At 33.2% G+C, this 14,928-nt stretch overlaps 1 protein-coding gene and 1 long non-coding RNA gene across 12 annotated transcripts in view; one reads left to right on the top strand and one right to left on the bottom strand.

The window, feature by feature from the left end:
* The window catches only part of LOC147584712 (uncharacterized), a 128,657-nt gene extending 123,479 nt beyond the window's left edge, over positions 1–5,178 (top strand). The window contains exon 3 of the long non-coding RNA XR_015252665.1: positions 4,991–5,178. This is a non-coding gene — a long non-coding RNA (uncharacterized LOC147584712). The remainder of the gene's footprint in view (positions 1–4,990) is intronic.
* Positions 1–14,928, bottom strand: part of PCDH9 (protocadherin 9) — a 929,525-nt gene that overhangs the window by 883,027 nt on the left and 31,570 nt on the right. The gene's annotated exons all lie outside the window — the stretch shown is intronic.

Raw genomic sequence — 14,928 nt, 5'->3', positions numbered from 1 at the left:
AAATCCTAAAAATGGTGGAAATAACCATGTATGCCAGGTGTAAAATCAGAATAATGTGGGTTAATCTTGGAGACATGGAGGGACACTGTAGTTTAGCTATTGCTTTTAAAGTCATCAAAGGGAAGTGAATGAAAATACAGGACATGAGAAAACTACAATAACTACAGAAAACTACAGGTTCTAGAACCATTCATCTCAAGGGCACCACCTCTCTTCCAATGGTCCATTCTATCTTTTACTGCATTTATGCACCCTTAGCAGAATTTTACCAGTTAATCACCCCCTTTCCAGACACACTCTCTTTACTTGGTTCAAGGACAGTGCCCTGAGACATACTCACATGCAGGAGGAGGGGAGCCACCAAAGTAAACAGAGAGTAAGATGAGGGGCAAATTGAGGACAGTGGTGTCCTAGAAACCAAGTAAAGACAGTGTGTCTTGAAAAGGGGGTGATTAAGTGGTAAAATTCTGCTAAGGGTGAATGAATGCATTAAAAGACAGAATGGACCGTTCTCCCACATGCTACCCAGATTTCAGGGCATCAAACTATACAACGATGATTCTCAACATACATCTCCAGATACAACCTCCCTCCCTCTCAGGACTCGTTAATTACACTACCTCCCTGATGATTCTACTTAGATGTCAAATAGGCATCTTAAACTTCTTCTAACTAAAACAGGACTCTTAGTTTCCATCCTATATCTACTCCAGCCCTAGGATCCTTCATTCAGGCCCAAAACCAAGGAATCAAGAGGTTAGACACAAATCGTCTTTTTCTTTCAACCTCTATATTTAATCTGTTACTATGTCATATTAGCAGAATGTTTGGTAGGTGCCATGGCAATATCTAAATTCTAAAATTACTCTCCTTTAAATATCTTGAAAAAGGAAAATGAACAAAAATAATGCCTCTATTTCCTCAGTGCAGCTTTCTTAGCTAGATGTTGAGATGAGTTACTTGGATTTAATTAATTTATCTACAGATTAGAAAGATCACTACAACTACTGTTACTACTACTATAGCCGATATCATTGATAATAAAAATAATAATTACTATGTATTTAGTGCTAACTCATTAAATCCATTTGAACCTTACCGCAATGCATTTCAGAAAGTATCAGAGGGGCGAAAATTTTGCTTAAAACTAGAAAGCAAGCAATTGCCAGGAATGAAATTCAGTTCAGTTCTATTGACTCTTAAGCCTGGATTCCTAATTACTAAGAAAAAAATACAAAGTTAGCATGTCAGGTGGAATTTGGGGCAGTGTAGGTAAATACATTTTTGAAAAAGCTTGCTATGAACTAGATTCCTTACAAGTTCCTGTATCCACAGCCTGTTTTCTCCTCCTCTTCCTCCTTCTTCTTTTTAGAATCCAAACATCACTCCAAATTATCTTAGTTTCTATTTTTATTATGTTTCTCTTAAGTCTTTGGGATATTGTTAAAACAAAGCACTTCAGAGGATAAAGACAATCATTTTTAGTTACAAAATTTCCCACACATTATGTATTTTATTTTCCAAAAGCCAGAAAGAAAAAAAGGAAAAAAATATCCTGACTGATGTTTGAGATAAAAGACAAATGGTTTAAGCAGTTTGACTGGTTTTAACCTTTATAACAAAAGGTCATTACATTTTGAAATAATAATTTGAGTACAGATGTAAAATAACAACACTGTTTAAGTGATTAAAATTAAGATCTAATATACAGATTTGCAGCATCTTTTCATGTATATTTTCAAATCATTCTATGGCGTATTGATAATTTTCTTACTTAAATACATGGTGTTAGTAAGTGCCCCAGTGGTGTATTTGCCTTCTCCTTAAATAGCTAGTAATTTGTATGTGTCACTAAATTTTCTATGTCTCATGATCAGGTAAAAATACAACAGTGTCTCTTTCTTTAGTTAGTACTTCACAACAACCTGATCAGTAGAAATGCATGATAAAGTTTCCTTCAGGTGCTTGGTGTCTGAACACGCTATTAAATGACACAGGGAACAAGCTGGAAATAAAAGTCACACAGCTTCTTTAAGAGCAAATAATATGAAGATGAAAGTTATAATGAAAAAAGGTCCTTTTCATGCAATGGATTCTATGCTAATTCTAAACAAATTATGCCTTTTGTCCATGTGATAATCTAATTTGATCGCCATTATGCCTCTGAATTTCTGGAGGTACAGGATTTTAAAACTAAGGTATGGGGAGGATGAGGGATGTTCATAAGTTTTAAATGACAACTCTTCCCTATATAATTCATGCATTGTTACCAGAGAAAGTAATTTTATTATCTTGGCAAATAAAACCACGAATTCTAGAAATAGAATAGTTTTTCACCATTTTCCATTCCTTTAGAGTGACCTTTCCAGACCCCTCAAAAGGTGATTCACCTTTCAAACCTCATGCTAATGAATTTCTTTTTGGTCTTCTCAGTTGACTGCAATAACTCTTGCACAGAATGTCCATATGACATAATCAAGATTTCCCTCATGGCACTGTCATATACAACCTTCTACTATAATTACTTGCCCACTCATCTTCCCTCTTATACCTACCAATGTACTCGAAGGCAGTGAGTTAATGCTATACTAATTTCTTGATCCATTAGAAAGAATGTCAGTTGAAATTCATTTTTTACAAAGAATGCAACAAGTATCAGGCACTTAAAAATGCACAATAAGAAAATAGATCTCATGTTAAGTGTTCTTACCATAACTACACACACACACACACACACACACACACACACACACACACACACACGGAAAGGAAACATCACCACCACCAAGGACAATTTATGCAGCATTTTCTTTAACAATATTTGTACAATATTGGGGCGCCTAGGTAGCTCAGTCGGTTGGGTGGCTGACTTCAGCTCGGGTCATGATTTCACCACTCCTGAGTTTGAGCCCCTCATCAGGCTCTGTGCTGACAGTTCAGAGCCTGGAGCTTGCTTCAGATTCTGTGTCTCCCTGTATCTCTGCCCCACTCCTGCTCGTGCTCTCTTTCTCTCAAAAATAAACATTAAAAAAATATTTCTACAATATATATTTCTATTCTCATTGCCTAATTTTGGGTATTCTATTTATTTAGTGGTGAATAGTGAAAATCTATCTCCAACCCTATATGAGTAACATAAAATAACTTAAAAGTTAAATTGTCTACTTTGCACAGAATTAAATAAAATACATTAATATTTAGCTAGTGTTATAATTAGTAGCTACTTATAATTAAGCTTCTTAAAATATAGAACTGTGTATTACTTTATGTAATATATATAATAGATTTTTAAGAATTTCATGACATTCTGAAAATGTCTGTGCAATTGTATATTGTATTCTGAGAATCCAATGTATCTCTGATTTCTAGTTGAAGATATATGGCCCAGGAAGAAGTAAACTGGTTAAGTTAAAAAGAAATGTTTATTAAATGCATTATACTTTATAATTAATGATAAGGCCTTTGATAAACAATTTAAAATGGTATTCTTTCCCAAATTGTTTTCAGAGATGAAAAGTAGTTGAATGTATAGATGACCAAACTAAAAAAAAAAAAATTAGATAAAATGGCAGAACAAAGTATTACTCAATTAAATTACATAAGATGGCTAAAATTAGAACCAAGAGAAGAGGATAAATGCAGGTTAAAAGTTCACATGTTTGGCATGAGGGGACAGATGTGATGATGAATCAGGATTATAGTTGTCTGTGTGAAATATACTAATATATAAATATGTAACATGTGTACAAGTAATTGCAATATATGAAATAAGTATACATTAAAACACTGTACTTCATCATAGAAATCTTTACATATGAGCTTAACAAGCTGCAGTTAATAAAGCAAAATCAGTCACTTGAAATATTTAATCTACTATTAAGGCTTTCAAAGACCTGACACTGAGACCATAGATCTCAAGCCTTCTGAAAAAAACTCCTTAGTATCATGGGGACACTCTACCACTGATACTCTTCAACTAGTTGGAAATATTTTTAATAAGCACTTAAGAGTTTTCAAAAGCTAAAACTTGTTCTGGTGTATAAACACATAAGGTACCAATAAACATGAAATGATCTGTTGTTGGAATGAATTATACTTCACACGCTTGAATCCTAAGAGCATATACCCAACAATATGGATCCTGATGGATAAGTATAATGTTAAAATAATTTATGTGGACTGAACCTTTGAGTATGTCGAGGAACAGTGAAGTTAAAAATTCATGTCTTGATGGTTTTATATAATAGATAAGTATAATTTAATTTCAGGCGTCAAAAATTTACACAGGATTGGGAAATATCCACTGTAATATAATGTATACACTAAAATATTACTTTGCAAACTTTAATATTCATTCAGATCACTTGGAAATCCTGCTGAAATGCAGACTCTGGTTCAGTAGGAATGGGGATTCTGCATTTCAAACAAGCTCTAAGGTGATGCAGATGTTTTTGGTTCATGGGTGGACTGCATTTTTAGTAGCAATCCTTAAATAGAATTAGTTAAGTTGTAATGATTTACCACAAAGAGAAGAGATTAGGAAGAAGAGAGGAAAGGGAAAGTGAAAGATCTGATCAAAGATCAAATGGAGAATAACTTTAATTAATGCATAACAATAGTTAGATATAGTAATGTTTATTTCTTACCATATGGGTTCAGTATAACCCCAAAATGAATAAAAACATCAAATTCGGACATGGTAAATTCTTGGGCTGATAAGCCTGCACATAAAATGGTATTGCAAAGCAAAAACTGAAATGCTAAGGCCATTTTTTATGGCCTATGCTATAATTAAAAGAGAGGAACGACTGATAATTTGACCAGCAATTTATAAGTATTTTCGTTTGTTCATTTGTTTGTTTGTTTGTTTGTTTCAACTTAGGTGAACCCAAATGCTTTTAACGTTTTCCTCTAAACTTTTCAATACAAATGCAGCAAGCATCTGTCTTCCTCTGTACTGTGTTTTATATCTAACCTATCTCTCCCACAGGCATCAAAGCTGAACATGATGGTCATGCTGTTCCATGCAGCCCTGAAAGACAAACAAAAGAACAAACACACCCCAACGACTTACAACCTGGAGCCAAGGGAGCTCTCCAGGTTGCACGATGCCTCTACGATCCTCCCCGTAAATATAAAAGCCGCTTTCTTCAGTAACTGAAAACAATCATAACTGTCTTTCCCTGAGTCTTGTTGAATCTCTGGGGATAGAGGAAAGGCAGCGTATAGAAATGTGCACCAAAGTGTCCACAGATGGATTTGATTTACACAGTATGGTCTGCTATAAACTGTGAAGATTAGATAATGGGTTTTCTTAGATATAGTTTCTATTTCCAGCAGAAGACCTTATAACACCTTTAAGTGGTATATCTATAAATTCTGTTTATATAATGGACAACTGATCAAAACATATTCTGAAGCTACATTATAGATTTTATATGATCTCATATATAAATAGGTATAATCATAAATGTTGTCACATGTCTATGCCTATAAATGGTAATAAAATTTAGAAATCACATCTATTTTTATTTTATTGATACAGGCTAAGAGAAAATGCAGCTGTATCCACAATACAGCAGTTTCAAAGCCCATGTTCTTCAGATGAGCAAGTCCATTTCAAGAGTAAAATCTAACCATAAATATTTTATAAGAAATTTTCAGTATTAAAACAAACCAGTTTATATGTTATAATTTACTAATAAAGTTGAATTTTAAACAGAAATGGAAAAAAATCTGCATTATTCTTACCCCACCAATTTCTATGCATCTATGTGAGATAACTATTTTAGTGATAACAGTTTTGTTGATAATAATTTACTGGCTTTAGTCATTACTTTGTTACATAGCAACCCTATACTAGTATTATTATAAAAGAGATTATTTGCTGTCATAAATACTCACGCTCCCATTCCTATCTTAATGTCTAAATTTTTATTAAACCTACTAATGTGAAAAAAATGTAGTTTTTAAAGATAAAGGTTTGGGTATTTTTATTTTTTACTTATTTGGGGATAATGCTATTATAATTCACAAGGGAGGTATAATTCCTCATGTGATCATGTCCGGTAATACTAATTCTATTTTCCTAACAAATTAATTTTCTGCTAATCTCAGTAAGTTATTTATCTATAAAGAAATATATCTTTTCTTTAAATGAAATACTTGGAATTACACTTCAAAAGAAGAAAAAACTAGTGATTTGCCTTGGAAATCTTTGACTCTTCAGGTAAACAAGGTTCTGGGAGACAGGCTTCACCTTTTCATTTTTATAATATCTTTCATGGCCTGGGAATAATTCCATCTAAAGAAAGCGGAAATGATAGGTTTTAACTCAAAACATTAGATTTTCAGATTTGCATTTTGACCACTCATTTATTTTGTAACTTTTGTATGTCAGTCACTGTGGTGCTGACCACAGTACTTCGTGGGATGATGGAAATATGTCTGCACTGTCCAATATAGTAGCCACTAGCCACATCTGACTATTGAGAGCAGATATGTGACTACTGTGACTAAGGAAATACTTTTCTTATGTTGTCACTTTTAACTAAATTGTCACCTATAGCCAGGGTCTACTTTACTGCCTAGCAAAGCAAATCTAAGCAATAGGGATACAGCTTTGCTATGAAAAAGGCTCATAAAGCTTATTTCTCAGTCACAAAAATACATACAGATAAAAAATAAATGTGCAATATTACCAAAGATAATAATAACAGCACTGGAGGAGTATTGAACAGAGATGTGAATCAAGTGAGAGAGAAAGCCACATGAGAATCTTGGGGGGGGAAATGTTCCAGGTGGAGATAAGGAACTTATCTTAGAGGTTACTAAGCTAATACTTCAAGGAAAAAGTAACTTAGCTTCAAAAGAAAAGCATGATATTTTAACTTATCTCTATAAATGCAATTAGTGTATATAAACTAATCCACTGAAACAAATACTCCTAAAATAAAATGATCACAACTAATACAACTTTAAATACTGCCACAAAGGCACGTCAAACATTTATGCCATTGTTGATATTTACCTTTATCAATTAAAAGCTTATTTGTCAGTATTGCTTTGTAAGGCCTACACTCTTCAAAATGTTTTGGAGAGTTCCTCACTGAATCTTAATTTCCAAAGAATCTTGGAAATTCTACTCAAAATTTCTGATTGTACAGTAGATAAAGACCTTGAGGTGTACAGATATTACATAATTCCTCTCACCAGGCCCTTTGACATCCAGTCCTCTGCTTTACTGCATGATGGTGCTAAGCCTGGTATTTTTAATACAGCAAACATTAGATAAGCAGAAAGTAAGACAGAAAGTAAGACAGCAGAAAGTAAGACACTACTTGTGAACAAATATCAATGTTTGTTAAGTTAATGAGTTAATGATGAATGGTAGTAGAACTAATTTTTACTTTTCCCAAATTTGAAACTCCCAGATTTCTTCATGTTAAGGTCAGTAAGACTTTAATACCTTAAATTAGGAAGAAATGTTTTATTTTGTTGTGTCCATAATTAATTCAGTATCTAGAGGAAATTGAGTAATTAATGTATCCTTTGGAGAAAGATGAACTAGCAAATTGAATAATGTAGTTTCCATGATGGAACTTTGGATTTCTACTTTGAAAATGCTGAATCCAGCACACTGGGTGGTCAGAATCAAGTAAAAAGCTGTCCATGCAAAATTAGCAATTATAGATAGGAGAAGTGCTCAAATGCATTAAATAATATAGATTTGTCAACAATTTAAAAAAAATTTTTAATGTTTTATTCTTGAGAGAAAGAGAGAGACAGAGCAACAGTGGGGTAGGGGCAGAGAGGGAGACACAGAACCCGAAGCAGGCTCCAGGCTCCGAGCTGTTAGCACAGAGCCCAATGTGGTGCTTGAACCCACAGACCAAGAGAACATGACCTGAGCCGAAGTCGGATGCTTAACTGACTGAGCCACCCAGGCACCCCTCAACAAAAATTTTTAAATATGATTAGTCTTACTATTTATAATTTGAAAATTTCTGTAATTTTGAATGATATATTTTAAACATAGCAGAAAACTTAATTTTTCTCTTAGAATACACATTGCTTTTTTAGTGTTCCATGTCCCTTAAGTTCTTGATTCTTCTTGGTAATATTTAAAAATGTTAAATGAAAAAAGTAAAATAAATGAAAATAAAAATGTCAAATGAAAGCTAATTTTTCATTTGACCTTCTTATAGATAAGTAGAAAATGGGGGTAACAATGTCACACTGGTAATTTCTATTTTCTATCCTACTGAAAAATACTGCGAAATGATTGTACAAGAAGTTCTCAAGGCCTTGACCTCTATTCTACTCACGTATGATCTCTTAAGACTGAGTCTCTCAAAGCAATGAAATATATTTTTGATGTTTTAATAACCACTAATACTTGGTGGATGTTATGAAAATACTCCTTTTTTTGGAAAATAATTCACTCTTCGAGGTTTTAATCTTTATTGCTAAGTCCTAATTCCAGAAGCAAAACAAATATATACCTAAATATACCTAGTACATACATTATATAACCACTATTATTTCTCTGACTAGAATGTAAATTCCTCGGAAAATATATGTGCCTTGAAAAATGGAAATTCCTTGACAACAGGGAGAATGTCTTGCTTATTTTATTGTCTCAGATTCTAGCACATAGCAGGTTCTCAATAAATACTTGATAAGTATTTGAATGACTTTGAAGAGTTCATCTCCACAATCTACCACTTTGTTCATGTCCTCTCCTGCTCACAATCTTGGATTGTTCTGCTGGCCAGAACTGTTTCCAATATTGTAAAAGAAAACAACATATAATTTACATGTTAGGAACATTTCCCCACCCTTCAGGTTGAAAACCCTGGAAACAATGGAAACACCTGGCGAATTATTGTTGCTCCCTGTAATTTAACCCCAGATGCTACTTCAGGCACACCTCTAACCACTTGTCTACACAAGGCTCTGCCTGGTCAAACCAGCAGCACCCCCATCTAGACTGTTAATATACTTCTGCACGCTATTATCTCTCCTCTACTGGCCCTGCCTCAGGCATCTCCCAGAGCATTCTCCTTTTTATTTTTTCCTCTACTAATTGTCCTTCAAGAAACTTTATGAAAGAAAGAAAATTGAATCAAATCAGAAACAAAGCCGTCTTACTAGAATTGAACTATCTGTTTCCATGTGACCCAAAGTCACTTCTTGGATTTCTAACTTGTAAAAATTGGGGCAAACCAAATTATAATTAGAAGTACTGTTGGAAGACTTAAAAGAAATTAATATAGTTCTTATTATCTATTAAGAATATAATATATATTTTTCTTCCACTATGCAGTCCATCATTCAATCTTAATTTTACCAATGGTAAGAGGTGGGGAAAAAAAAAATATCTGACTTTCCAAACCCATTTGTTGTGCGTAATGGAGAGAATAAATATTAAAGTGATATGAAAAGACTAAAAACCAAACAAATATGTGATTGCCAACCTAAACTTTGAGACACTTTCTTAAGTTTCAATCTCTTCTGTAAAGTTTTCCTGACCATCCCACTCATAATTACAGAACCTGTTGGTTGCAGAACCTTTTGGCTGCATATATATTGTTTAATCTTATTATATAAAATCCATAGATTTATAAGTGCTTTTATAAAATGCTTTTAGGATCCTGGGGTTCCACACATACCCAGTGTGACTTAATGACAATAAATTCAAAGCTAGAGGGGTGGAGTTAGAAATGTATCAGAGGGGTCCTGGACTTTCTCACAAAATGGAAGGACAGCTGAATAAGCATTGGTGTCTAAACTCAGAAAAGTAGAATTAATTGTGAGTAAAGCAGATTCCCTGGGAGATGCCATTTAAAATAATATAGATATCCTATGTAAGGGATAGTCCTTTCCTTACTTTTGTGTACAAAGCTGCAACATTTGCAACCATTCAATTTAAACACTTTGGTCATTGAACTATTTATTGCCAGAAGCATATATGACTTCCATGTGTTATAAGAAGTGTGTATGCAAAATTCTAGTATCTTTCATCAAGTAGCCAGAAGGGAAAACTGTTTAGTAGGAACCATCTTTTCTACCCAATTCTTTTTTTTTTCTCCCCAGTTCTGTTGTGGGTTTCTTCCTCCTATTGCTCCTTTCTCAGTCCATTTACACTCAATTTAATTTTGTAAAAACTAGGGAAGATAAACTGAAAATTTGCACGTGAAACCTAATTATAGCACAATAAATTGCTACTGTGCCCACATACACCCAATGAAATTCTCATTTAGTTATAATCAAACATACATCCAGTGTCATGCCAGATTCAAGCTGTGTCTAGGATAAATTCTTCAGCCTGGTGACATAAAGATATCTGATAAATTAATCCCACACCAGAATGGTTACTGTCATCAGATCTTCCTTTTCCTTGAAGCTTTAGTTCTTGGTCAGTTATATATAAGGAATCATGCTGTGTGCCACAGGATGTTGAACACACACACACACACACACACACACAGAAAAAAGAAAAAAAGAAAGCCTCTGTCACACTTCCCTGATAACTTTATCCCTTCCATTCACACAATTCCTTTTGTGTAGTCATTTATCTATTTTTTCTCTATTTAAGTTTCATTACATCTGATATAAGTAAATGCATAAAAGCACAATATCTCAAATCTGATCCGATGTTGAATGGACTTAAGAAGAGAATCTGAATGCCAACTATATTACTTATCTGTTAAAGTCCAAAACATGAGTGTTTTCAAAAGAAATCAGTCGTAAAAATAAGGAACCTCTCATGCAAATCTGTATTACTGTAGGTCACCTTGGATATATATTCTTAGTTCACTTCCTTATAAGTGAGAAAAGAAAAAACTCTAATTACAAGTAATGATGAAAAAAAAAAGCCTACAGTTATGTTTATAGGAGTTTCAAAAAAAAAAGCTCTTTTAATTTTTCAAATTTGAAAGTCTCTTATAATCCCCATGGCAACATCCTTTTACTAGTTCTGTCCATATTTCTATAGAAGTGAAGTTAGTTTTAAATATTTCTGTTACATCAGATCTGATTCTACAAACAGGGCTATTATTAACAGTGTCAGTGATATTTAAGCTACACATACACATACAGGAATAAAAAACAATGTGACTTCCAAATTTTATACATTTAGATTATTTTGATTTTTTTCTTTCATATAAGTCAAGATGAATCTTTTTTAAAAAACTGACTGGACAGAATACTGTTAAAACAAAAAAAAAGTTGTTAAACTGAGAGGAAAACTTTGTTTTGTTTAGCAATATTATTTATCACTTTATGATGTTCACCATGTCCCATGTACTATTATAAGCCCTTTCAAATCATATTAATTTATTGATTATTGCACTCATATAAGCATGATACAAATGTTGATACATTTAATATTTCTCTGTTTCACAAACATTGAGACACTTGCAAACTCACTGGCTCCAAATGAAAAGAGGGGACAAAGACAAAAAATTCAATATTGACCACGGAAGATGAAAATAAGCTTTGTAACTTCACTTTCCTCTCCATTATTTTTATGTACTTCACTCTTCATAGGGATGATGCATCTTCAGCGAAATATTGGCCTGTTACGGACTGTGTCTGGTCATCTCCTCATATTACCACCTGCTTACTATTTGCCCAGAGAATAAAATCATTGAAATATTGGCTCAAAAATTACAATTGAGGAATTAACTTTACTACCAAAACCCAGGAATGATATCTTAAGATAAAAACAGATATAATTGGATAGTTTGCTGTTTTGTAATGTATATTATCATTGTTTCTCCAATATATTAATATTCCTATTTATTATTTTATTAGATTGATTATCCCTTAAACTTGAAGTTTTTTGTTCTAATGACCTCTGTAAATAATTGCAAGGAAATTGTTGGTAGTTTGTTTCTGCTCATGTAACTTCCTGAGGGAGAACTGATAGTTTTTTATGGTTCTGTAACTTTTCTGACAAAAGCACACTATCGGAACCCCTCTGCCGTTAGAATACACGTAGAAATAGAGTAAAAAAACTAACATGTCTCCAAAACATAATGAAGAGACACGATTGATATAAAGGAGGGAATATCTACCAAGAGCCAGTAGTAATTACAATGGTGTGATACAGGTCAAGGAAGAGTTGCCAGTTTAAATGAAGGTGAATTCTGTGTGTGAATCTCCTAACAGGAGGTCATCAGAGCCACATCCAAATCGCTGCCAAAAAAAAAATGCTTATAAAAATGCAGTAAGTACAGCCCCACCCAGTAAATTAATAACAAGGATTGAGGCCAATTCGATAAGCTGTGGGGTTGGGGGATGATTCATGGTCATGGGAATGTAGGAAGATGTTACTATATTTTCACAGTACTAAATCTATAAAGATAGGTAGTAAATTAGTGATTGCCTAGGGCCAAGGTTTGGGGGCTGAAGGTTGGTGGGAAGAGATCAACAGTAAATAGACACAGGGATCTCATTGAACTGATAAAGATGTTCTAAAAGTGAGTTATAGTGTGCACAACTTGCTAAATTCACTAAAAGTTGTGCAATTGTTCACTATAAATGGTGAACAATATGATATGTAAAATGTGCTTCAATAAAGTCATAAAAAATAAAGGGATTGCTAACTTTTAAAGGAAAAGTTGAAGTGATTTACTACTTAATCTTGTAATAGTTTGTTATGAAGTTGAAACAAACTTTTTGGATACATTACTTAGTGTCTTTGATGCTTAAGTTTCCTCATCAGTGAAATGAGGATAAGAGTAACATTTACTTCATAGGGCTGTTTTGTGGGTTAAAAAAATCCATGAATAAAAGAATGTGTGGAATGTATTTAATGCATAATAATTACTACATATAGCAGTTCTGGTAAGAATATCAGTTCACCCAAGCTGAAGAGGAATCGTAACTGGAGGGGAATAAAGACAGAAATTCATCCTCAAGAAACGGACTGGTAAAGAATCATACTCAGGACATGGAAGTAAGTTTGTGTTGGTTAGAATTCCCATTCAGGACATCTTACCCCTGAAAGATGAGAGAAACTACATTTATCTTTCAATTCTGGCAGAAGACTCACACACTTGAAAAGAAGGAAGAAAGGGAGGGAGAGAGGGAGGAAGGACAAGGGACAGAGAAATAGACACACAGACAGAAAGACAGACAACTAGTTCACCTACTTTGAAATGTCTCTGATCAGGAATTAGAGAAAACTATAGATAGTGAAAATGTACAGTGAAAAGTCTCTCTGCATATATATATATATGACAAATACTATTAAAATATTATAATAAACACCTTAAAGTTTTGAACATATTTTCAAAGATGAATTCTTGGCAAATACATTTTTGACGTATGCTTATACAATGTTTCATATCATTGTCATTAACATACTTTTGTCTCTTTTTCAAATCAATCCTGACTCCTGGAATGAATGTTGGAAGATTAAAAAAAAAAAAATCCTAGCTGAGTCACACAGGAGCTGTGTGGCCTTGAAAAAGGCTCAGACACTGAGCTTTAATTTTCTCAGAAATGAGGATAGAAACCAAATTCGTACACTTTTTGTGGGGTCCAAACACACTATTTGATGTGAAATTACTTTATAAATGTATGTGGCTACGGGCAATAAAGAAAAACATTGTTGTTATTATTTTCTTTGTAAGAAGAAAGAAAATGTCAGGCAAAATCTAGGTTGGAAATGTGAGGGTGAACAGGAAATTACACCTGTGTTATGTCACTCCATGGGGACTGTCTGTGCACCTTATAGCAGCAAAAGGATAATGGACAAAATATAAAAAAGAAATCAAATTTAACAAATAGTGAGGACTGCATACATCAAAGAGAGTTTAAATTTAAAGCTGCCTATTTCATTCGGCTGGCTGTCTAGCTGCTTATTTGCATGTCTGCTCACAGCATCAATTATATATGTGATGAAGAACATTTTATTAATGTGATCAAAGTATTCATTCCTATGGCAAAATGTATGTTTTTAATGTGCTATCTTATTTTTCCTATTGTATGTACAAGATAAGGAAGGACAAATATTTCTAGGTTCTCTCCATTATCATAAGAGAAATTATCCCCCAAAAAGTTCATTTTCTAAAAAACTGTGCTAAGAATATTAAATTTCTTTTATTTGAAATACTTTAACTATTTTCAAAGAATATTTAGTAGGAGTTGCATAGAGAGCCCAATAATTTATATGTATTTGGTTTATTACCCAGGGCCATAGGTCCCTGGCAGATTTCATAGATGGGCTTCACAGGATCTGTGGAAACTTTGAATGATTTGCAATTAAAAAAAATATATGTGGGTATATGATTTTTTCTGGAGAGTGAGCCTACAGCTTTTAAATGATAATCAAAGGAGTCAGAACACAAAACATTTAAGCACTACTGGTTATAAAATGAAATACTTAAAGTAACAAATATATTTGTTATATTAATAACCATTTATATGCTTGAGGCTATTGTACATTTCCGAAATGACTAAAATAAGTAATTGCTAAAAGGCACAAAATAACATGCATGCATTTAATCCATATATTTAGGAATAGTCCCTTCACTGTGCCAATTAATAGTTACTATTCATAAATGGATTAATTTGAGCATTCTTACTCTTATATGTAAGACATGAAGTAACGATGCAAAGAAAATAACACATGCTTATCAAAACCAAAGTTTACCAGGATTTGCTTTCAATACTTTAAAAGTAGAATACCATTTTATTAAATATAGACTTATACTCAAACTGGCAAATAGGTGGATGATGACTTTTCTGGACTGTAAAAAAAAATATTTATTTTAAATATCAAGTATGCACTGTGTATAACAAAACAAAAAATAGTTATTTTCCCCATTGTATAGGAAACATACCTTTTTCTATCTTCCAAGTATAGTGAGGAAAAAGTAATGAAAATAAAGTCACCTTAGCATACATCTTGCT

This window comes from Puma concolor, chromosome A1, assembly GCF_028749965.1.
Source record: "Puma concolor isolate L17-30 chromosome A1, mPumCon1.1.hap2, whole genome shotgun sequence".
NCBI lineage: Eukaryota > Metazoa > Chordata > Mammalia > Carnivora > Felidae > Puma > Puma concolor.
This window is presented reverse-complemented; position numbering and strand designations above follow the sequence as displayed.